At 52.7% G+C, this 7,500-nt stretch overlaps 15 non-coding genes across 15 annotated transcripts; all 15 read right to left on the reverse strand.

Moving 5' to 3' along the window:
• Positions 1–306: 306 nt before the first annotated feature.
• Positions 307–425, reverse strand: LOC147189083 (5S ribosomal RNA). Its single transcript, XR_015098903.1, has one exon. It is a non-coding gene; the product is annotated as a 5S ribosomal RNA (ribosomal RNA).
• Positions 426–789: 364 nt separating this feature from the next.
• LOC147189084 (5S ribosomal RNA) lies at positions 790–908 on the reverse strand. Its single transcript, XR_015097942.1, has one exon. It is a non-coding gene; the product is annotated as a 5S ribosomal RNA (ribosomal RNA).
• Positions 909–1,271: 363 nt separating this feature from the next.
• On the reverse strand, positions 1,272–1,390 carry LOC147189085 (5S ribosomal RNA). The gene has a single exon (XR_015098904.1). It is a non-coding gene; the product is annotated as a 5S ribosomal RNA (ribosomal RNA).
• A 364-nt stretch (positions 1,391–1,754) lies between these two features.
• LOC147189086 (5S ribosomal RNA) lies at positions 1,755–1,873 on the reverse strand. Its single transcript, XR_015098905.1, has one exon. It is a non-coding gene; the product is annotated as a 5S ribosomal RNA (ribosomal RNA).
• A 363-nt stretch (positions 1,874–2,236) lies between these two features.
• Positions 2,237–2,355, reverse strand: LOC147189087 (5S ribosomal RNA). Its single transcript, XR_015098906.1, has one exon. It is a non-coding gene; the product is annotated as a 5S ribosomal RNA (ribosomal RNA).
• A 363-nt stretch (positions 2,356–2,718) lies between these two features.
• Positions 2,719–2,837, reverse strand: LOC147189088 (5S ribosomal RNA). Its single transcript, XR_015098411.1, has one exon. It is a non-coding gene; the product is annotated as a 5S ribosomal RNA (ribosomal RNA).
• A 478-nt stretch (positions 2,838–3,315) lies between these two features.
• Positions 3,316–3,434, reverse strand: LOC147189089 (5S ribosomal RNA). Its single transcript, XR_015098908.1, has one exon. It is a non-coding gene; the product is annotated as a 5S ribosomal RNA (ribosomal RNA).
• A 362-nt stretch (positions 3,435–3,796) lies between these two features.
• On the reverse strand, positions 3,797–3,915 carry LOC147189090 (5S ribosomal RNA). The gene has a single exon (XR_015098358.1). It is a non-coding gene; the product is annotated as a 5S ribosomal RNA (ribosomal RNA).
• A 363-nt stretch (positions 3,916–4,278) lies between these two features.
• On the reverse strand, positions 4,279–4,397 carry LOC147189091 (5S ribosomal RNA). The gene has a single exon (XR_015098123.1). It is a non-coding gene; the product is annotated as a 5S ribosomal RNA (ribosomal RNA).
• Positions 4,398–4,761: 364 nt separating this feature from the next.
• Positions 4,762–4,880, reverse strand: LOC147189092 (5S ribosomal RNA). The gene has a single exon (XR_015098406.1). It is a non-coding gene; the product is annotated as a 5S ribosomal RNA (ribosomal RNA).
• A 363-nt stretch (positions 4,881–5,243) lies between these two features.
• On the reverse strand, positions 5,244–5,362 carry LOC147189093 (5S ribosomal RNA). Its single transcript, XR_015098909.1, has one exon. It is a non-coding gene; the product is annotated as a 5S ribosomal RNA (ribosomal RNA).
• Positions 5,363–5,725: 363 nt separating this feature from the next.
• On the reverse strand, positions 5,726–5,844 carry LOC147189094 (5S ribosomal RNA). The gene has a single exon (XR_015098910.1). It is a non-coding gene; the product is annotated as a 5S ribosomal RNA (ribosomal RNA).
• A 363-nt stretch (positions 5,845–6,207) lies between these two features.
• On the reverse strand, positions 6,208–6,326 carry LOC147189095 (5S ribosomal RNA). Its single transcript, XR_015097943.1, has one exon. It is a non-coding gene; the product is annotated as a 5S ribosomal RNA (ribosomal RNA).
• A 363-nt stretch (positions 6,327–6,689) lies between these two features.
• On the reverse strand, positions 6,690–6,808 carry LOC147189096 (5S ribosomal RNA). The gene has a single exon (XR_015098911.1). It is a non-coding gene; the product is annotated as a 5S ribosomal RNA (ribosomal RNA).
• A 364-nt stretch (positions 6,809–7,172) lies between these two features.
• On the reverse strand, positions 7,173–7,291 carry LOC147189097 (5S ribosomal RNA). The gene has a single exon (XR_015098912.1). It is a non-coding gene; the product is annotated as a 5S ribosomal RNA (ribosomal RNA).
• Between the last annotated feature and the right edge of the window lie 209 nt (positions 7,292–7,500).

The following is a 7,500-nucleotide window of genomic DNA, read 5'->3' on the forward strand; positions in this document are numbered from 1 at the left end:
GCGGAGTAGTGGGGTGAATTTTTTTCATTTATTCACCTCCTCGCGGGTGCACGAAGGAGGGGCCCGCTCCCGTGGTGGTTTGAGCGCTCAGCCTGTCAGGCTCGCATACGGTCCGCTGCGAGCACGCAGCTCCTCGGTACTTGATGTCTGTTGCAAAAGTGTGCTTTTCCAGCGGAGGTGCAACACATCAATAAGAGATTTAAAAATGTCAGTTGAACGTTGTGGCTCTCCCAGTTAAGGCTGAGGTGAAAAAGTGGAGAAAAGGAAGCGCGAAATAACGTGAAAGAGTATTCACGTGGGTGCAAAAGCTTACAGCACCTGGTATTCCCAGGCGGTCTCCCATCCAAGTACTAACCAGGCCCGACCCTGCTTAGCTTCCGAGATCGGACGAGATCGGGCGTTCTCAGGGTAGTATGGCCGTAAGCGAGAAAAGAAGTGAAAATTGTCCCCTTTATAGCTGATAGGGCACTTCCGGGTCGGGGGCGCAGTAGTGGGGTGAATTTTTTTCATTTATTCACCTCCTCGCGAGTGCACGAAGGAGGGGCCCGCTCCCGTGGTGGTTTGAGCGCTCAGCCTGTCAGGCTCGCATACGGCCAGCTGCGAGCACGCAGCTCCTCGGTACTTGATGTCTGTTGCAAAAGTGTGCTTTTCCAGCGGAGGTGCAACACATCAATAAGAGATTTAAAAATATCAGTTCAACGTTGAGGGTCCCCCAGTTAAGGCTGAGGTGAAAAAAGTGGAGAAAGGGTAGCGCGAAATAACGTGAAAGAGTGTTCACGTGGGTGCAAAAGCTTACAGCACCTGGTATTCCCAGGCGGTCTCCCATCCAAGTACTAACCAAGCCCGACCCTGCTTAGCTTCCGAGATCGGACGAGATCGGGCGTTCTCAGGGTAGTATGGCCGTAAGCGAGGGAAAACGTGAAAATTGTCCCCTTTATAGCAGACAGGGCACTTCCGGGTCGGGGGCGGAGTAGTGGGGTGAATTTTTTTCATTTATTCACCTCCTCGCGGGTGCACGAAGGAGGGGCCCGCTCCCGTGGTGGTTTGAGCGCTCAGCCTGTCAGGCTCGCATACGGTCCGCTGCGAGCACGCAGCTCCTCGGTACTTGATGTCTGTTGCAAAAGTGTGCTTTTCCAGCGGAGGTGCAACACATCAATAAGAGATTTAAAAATGTCAGTTGAACGTTGTGGCTCTCCCAGTTAAGGCTGAGGTGAAAAAGTGGAGAAAAGGAAGCGCGAAATAACGTGAAAGAGTATTCACGTGGGTGCAAAAGCTTACAGCACCTGGTATTCCCAGGCGGTCTCCCATCCAAGTACTAACCAGGCCCGACCCTGCTTAGCTTCCGAGATCGGACGAGATCGGGCGTTCTCAGGGTAGTATGGCCGTAAGCGAGAAAAGAAGTGAAAATTGTCCCCTTTATAGCTGACAGGGCACTTCCGGGTCGGGGGCGCAGTAGTGGGGTGAATTTTTTTCATTTATTCACCTCCTCGCGAGTGCACGAAGGAGGGGCCCGCTCCCGTGGTGGTTTGAGCGCTCAGCCTGTCAGGCTCGCATACGGCCAGCTGCGAGCACGCAGCTCCTCGGTACTTGATGTCTGTTGCAAAAGTGTGCTTTTCCAGCGGAGGTGCAACACATCAATAAGAGATTTAAAAATATCAGTTCAACGTTGAGGGTCCCCCAGTTAAGGCTGAGGTGAAAAAAGTGGAGAAAAGGTAGCGCGAAATAACGTGAAAGAGTGTTCACGTGGGTGCAAAAGCTTACAGCACCTGGTATTCCCAGGCGGTCTCCCATCCAAGTACTAACCAGGCCCGACCCTGCTTAGCTTCCGAGATCGGACGAGATCGGGCGTTCTCAGGGTAGTATGGCCGTAAGCGAGGGAAAACGTGAAAATTGTCCCCTTTATAGCAGACAGGGCACTTCCGGGTCGGGGGCGGAGTAGTGGGGTGAATTTTTTTCATTTATTCACCTCCTCGCGAGTGCACGAAGGAGGGGCCCGCTCCCGTGGTGGTTTGAGCGCTCAGCCTGTCAGGCTCGCATACGGTCCGCTGCGAGCACGCAGCTCCTCGGTACTTGATGTCTGTTGCAAAAGTGTGCTTTTCCAGCGGAGGTGCAACACATCAATAAGAGATTTAAAAATGTCAGTTCAACGTTGTGTCTCTCCCAGTTAAGGCTGAGGTGAAAAAGTGGAGAAAAGGAAGGGCGAAATAACGTGAAAGAGTGTTCACGTGGGTGCAAAAGCTTACAGCACCTGGTATTCCCAGGCGGTCTCCCATCCAAGTACTAACCAGGCCCGACCCTGCTTAGCTTCCGAGATCGGACGAGATCGGGCGTTCTCAGGGTAGTATGGCCGTAAGCGAGAAAAGAAGTGAAAATCGTCCCCTTTATAGCTGACAGGGCACTTCCGGGTCGGGGGCGGAGTGGTGGGGTGAATTTTTTTCTTTTATTCACCTCCTCCCGAGTGCACGAAGGAGGGGCCCGCTCCCGTGGTTGTTTGAGCGCTCAGCCTGTCAGGCTTGCATACGGTCCGCTGCGAGCACGCAGCTCCTCGGTACTTGATGTCTGTTGCAAAAGTGTGCTTTTCCAGCGGAGGTGCAACACATCAATAAGAAATTTAAAAATATCAGTTCAACGTTGTGTCTCTCCCAGTTAAGGCTGAGGTGAAAAAGTGGAGAAAAGGAAGCGCGAAATAACGTGAAAGAGTGTTCACGTGGGTGCAAAAGCTTACAGCACCTGGTATTCCCAGGCGGTCTCCCATCCAAGTACTAAGCAGGCCCGACGCTGCTTAGCTTCCGAGATCGGACGAGATCGGGCGTTCTCAGGGTAGTATGGCCGTAAGCGAGAAAAGAAGTGAAAATTGTCCCTTTTATAGCTGACAGGGCACTTCCGGGTCGGGGGCGGAGTAGTGGGGTGATTTTTTTTCATTTTTCACCTCCTCGCGAGTGCACGAAGGAGGGGCCCGCTCCCGTGGTGGTTTGAGCGCTCAGCCTGTCAGGCTCGCATACGGTCCGCTGCGAGCACGCAGCTCCTCGGTACTTGATGTCTTTTGCAAAATTTTGCTTTTCCAGTGGAGGTGAAAAAGCATCCAGCAGGCGGAAATCCCAAGCTGCTTCTTGTCCAAGTGCTATCATGACCGAGCAGCGTGCAGACGGCTCCCTCTGTTGGACATTATTTTATTCCAAAGAGACGTTGATCTGTCAAATCAACTTGAAGGAAACGATTTCAAAACACAGGATAGGTGAAAGTTGAATGACAAATGAAAGCCAAAATTTTAGGCAAGAGCAGTGATTTGTGTTGTGAATTGGAGGTGGGTGCAAAAGCTTACAGCACCTGGTATTCCCAGGCGGTCTCCCATCCAAGTACTAACCAGGCCCGACCCTGCTTAGCTTCCGAGATCGGACGAGATCGGGCGTTCTCAGGGTAGTATGGCCGTAAGCGAGAAAAGAAGTGAAAATTGTCCCCTTTATAGCTGACAGGCACTTCCGGGTTGGGGGTGGAGTGGTGGGGTGAATTTTTTTCATTTATTCACCTCCTCCCGAGTGCACGAAGGAGGGGCCCGCTCCCGTGGTGGTTTGAGCGCTCAGCCTGTCAGGCTCGCATACGGTCCGCTGCGAGCACGCAGCTCCTCGGTACTTGATGTCTGTTGCAAAAGTGTGCTTTTCCAGCGGAGGTGCACCACATCAATAAGAGATTTAAAAATGTCAGTTCAACGTTGTGGCTCTCCCAGTTAAGGCTGAGGTGAAAAAGTGGAGAAAAGGAACCGCGAAATAATGTGAAAGAGTGTTCACGTGGGTGCAAAAGCTTACAGCACCTGGTATTCCCAGGCGGTCTCCCATCCAAGTACTAACCAGGCCCGACCCTGCTTAGCTTCCGAGATCGGACGAGATCGGGCGTTCTCGGGGTAGTATGGTCGTAAGCGAGAAAAGAAGTGAAAATTGTCCCCTTTATAGCCGACAGGCACTTCCGGGTCGGGGGTGGACTGGTGGGGTGAATTTTTTTCATTTATTCACCTCCTCCCGAGTGCACGAAGGAGGGGCCCGCTCCCGTGGTGGTTTGAGCGCTCAGCCTGTCAGGCTCGCATACGGTCCGCTGCGAGCACGCAGCTCCTCGGTACTTGATGTCTGTTGCAAAAGTGTGCTTTTCCAGCGGAGGTGAAACACATTAATAAGAGATTTAAAAATGTCAGTTGAACGTTGTGGCTCTCCCAGTTAAGGCTGAGGTGAAAAAAGTGGAGAAAAGGTAGCGCGAAATAACGTGAAAGAGTGTTCACGTGGGTGCAAAAGCTTACAGCACCTGGTATTCCCAGGCGGTCTCCCATCCAAGTACTAACCAGGCCCGACGCTGCTTAGCTTCCGAGATCGGACGAGATCGGGCGTTCTCAGGGTAGTATGGCCGTAAGCGAGGGAAAACGTGAAAATTGTCCCCTTTATAGCAGACAGGGCACTTCCGGGTCGGGGGCGGAGTAGTGGGGTGAATTTTTTTCATTTATTCACCTCCTCGCGAGTGCACGAAGGAGGGGCCCGCTCCCGTGGTGGTTTGAGCGCTCAGCCTGTCAGGCTCGCATACGGCCAGCTGCGAGCACGCAGCTCCTCGGTACTTGATGTCTGTTGCAAAAGTGTGCTTTTCCAGCGGAGGTGCAACACATCAATAAGAGATTTAAAAATATCAGTTCAACGTTGAGGGTCCCCCAGTTAAGGCTGAGGTGAAAAAAGTGGAGAAAAGGTAGCGCGAAATAACGTGAAAGAGTGTTCACGTGGGTGCAAAAGCTTACAGCACCTGGTATTCCCAGGCGGTCTCCCATCCAAGTATTAACCAGGCCCGACCCTGCTTAGCTTTCGAGATCGGACGAGATCGGGCGTTCTCAGGGTAGTATGGCCGTAAGCGAGGGAAAACGTGAAAATTGTCCCCTTTATAGCAGACAGGGCACTTCCGGGTCGGGGGCGGAGTAGTGGGGTGAATTTTTTTCATTTATTCACCTCCTCGCGGGTGCACGAAGGAGGGGCCCGCTCCCGTGGTGGTTTGAGCGCTCAGCCTGTCAGGCTCGCATACGGTCCGCTGCGAGCACGCAGCTCCTCGGTACTTGATGTCTGTTGCAAAAGTGTGCTTTTCCAGCGGAGGTGCAACACATCAATAAGAGATTTAAAAATTTCAGTTGAACGTTGTGGCTCTCCCAGTTAAGGCTGAGGTGAAAAAGTGGAGAAAAGGAAGCGCGAAATAACGTGAAAGAGTATTCACGTGGGTGCAAAAGCTTACAGCACCTGGTATTCCCAGGCGGTCTCCCATCCAAGTACTAACCAGGCCCGACCCTGCTTAGCTTCCGAGATCGGACGAGATCGGGCGTTCTCAGGGTAGTATGGCCGTAAGCGAGAAAAGAAGTGAAAATCGTCCCCTTTATAGCTGACAGGGCACTTCCGGGTCGGGGGCGGAGTGGTGGGGTGAATTTTTTTCATTTATTCACCTCCTCCCGAGTGCACGAAGGATGGGCCCGCTCCCGTGGTTGTTTGAGCGCTCAGCCTGTCAGGCTTGCATACGGTCCGCTGCGAGCACGCAGCTCCTCGGTACTTGATGTCTGTTGCAAAAGTGTGCTTTTCCAGCGGAGGTGCAACACATCAATAAGAAATTTAAAAATATCAGTTCAACGTTGTGTCTCTCCCAGTTAAGGCTGAGGTGAAAAAGTGGAGAAAAGGAAGCGCGAAATAACGTGAAAGAGTGTTCACGTGGGTGCAAAAGCTTACAGCACCTGGTATTCCCAGGCGGTCTCCCATCCAAGTACTAACCAGGCCCGACCCTGCTTAGCTTCCGAGATCGGACGAGATCGGGCGTTCTCAGGGTAGTATGGCCGTAAGCGAGAAAAGAAGTGAAAATTGTCCCTTTTATAGCTGACAGGGCACTTCCGGGTCGGGGGCGGAGTAGTGGGGTGATTTTTTTTCATTTTTCACCTCCTCGCGAGTGCACGAAGGAGGGGCCCGCTCCCGTGGTGGTTTGAGCGCTCAGCCTGTCAGGCTCGCATACGGTCCGCTGCGAGCACGCAGCTCCTCGGTACTTGATGTCTGTTGCAAAAGTGTGCTTTTCCAGCGGAGGTGCAACACATCAATAAGAGATTTAAAAATATCAGTTCAACGTTGAGGGTCCCCCAGTTAAGGCTGAGGTGAAAAAAGTGGAGAAAAGGTAGCGCGAAATAACGTGAAAGAGTGTTCACGTGGGTGCAAAAGCTTACAGCACCTGGTATTCCCAGGCGGTCTCCCATCCAAGTACTAACCAAGCCCGACCCTGCTTAGCTTCCGAGATCGGACGAGATCGGGCGTTCTCAGGGTAGTATGGCCGTAAGCGAGGGAAAACGTGAAAATTGTCCCCTTTATAGCAGACAGGGCACTTCCGGGTCGGGGGCGGAGTAGTGGGGTGAATTTTTTTCATTTATTCACCTCCTCGCGGGTGCACGAAGGAGGGGCCCGCTCCCGTGGTGGTTTGAGCGCTCAGCCTGTCAGGCTCGCATACGGTCCGCTGCGAGCACGCAGCTCCTCGGTACTTGATGTCTGTTGCAAAAGTGTGCTTTTCCAGCGGAGGTGCAACACATCAATAAGAGATTTAAAAATGTCAGTTGAACGTTGTGGCTCTCCCAGTTAAGGCTGAGGTGAAAAAGTGGAGAAAAGGAAGCGCGAAATAACGTGAAAGAGTATTCACGTGGGTGCAAAAGCTTACAGCACCTGGTATTCCCAGGCGGTCTCCCATCCAAGTACTAACCAGGCCCGACCCTGCTTAGCTTCCGAGATCGGACGAGATCGGGCGTTCTCAGGGTAGTATGGCCGTAAGCGAGAAAAGAAGTGAAAATTGTCCCCTTTATAGCTGACAGGGCACTTCCGGGTCGGGGGCGCAGTAGTGGGGTGAATTTTTTTCATTTATTCACCTCCTCGCGAGTGCACGAAGGAGGGGCCCGCTCCCGTGGTGGTTTGAGCGCTCAGCCTGTCAGGCTCGCATACGGCCAGCTGCGAGCACGCAGCTCCTCGGTACTTGATGTCTGTTGCAAAAGTGTGCTTTTCCAGCGGAGGTGCAACACATCAATAAGAGATTTAAAAATATCAGTTCAACGTTGAGGGTCCCCCAGTTAAGGCTGAGGTGAAAAAAGTGGAGAAAAGGTAGCGCGAAATAACGTGAAAGAGTGTTCACGTGGGTGCAAAAGCTTACAGCACCTGGTATTCCCAGGCGGTCTCCCATCCAAGTACTAACCAGGCCCGACCCTGCTTAGCTTCCGAGATCGGACGAGATCGGGCGTTCTCAGGGTAGTATGGCCGTAAGCGAGGGAAAACGTGAAAATTGTCCCCTTTATAGCAGACAGGGCACTTCCGGGTCGGGGGCGGAGTAGTGGGGTGAATTTTTTTCATTTATTCACCTCCTCGCGAGTGCACGAAGGAGGGGCCCGCTCCCGTGGTGGTTTGAGCGCTCAGCCTGTCAGGCTCGCATACGGTCCGCTGCGAGCACGCAGCTCCTCGGTACTTGATGTCTGTT

The sequence above is a fragment of the Hippocampus guttulatus genome, chromosome 20, assembly GCF_054856545.1.
Source record: "Hippocampus guttulatus isolate MCC_2025c chromosome 20, RoL_Hgut_1.0, whole genome shotgun sequence".
Lineage (NCBI taxonomy): Eukaryota > Metazoa > Chordata > Actinopteri > Syngnathiformes > Syngnathidae > Hippocampus > Hippocampus guttulatus.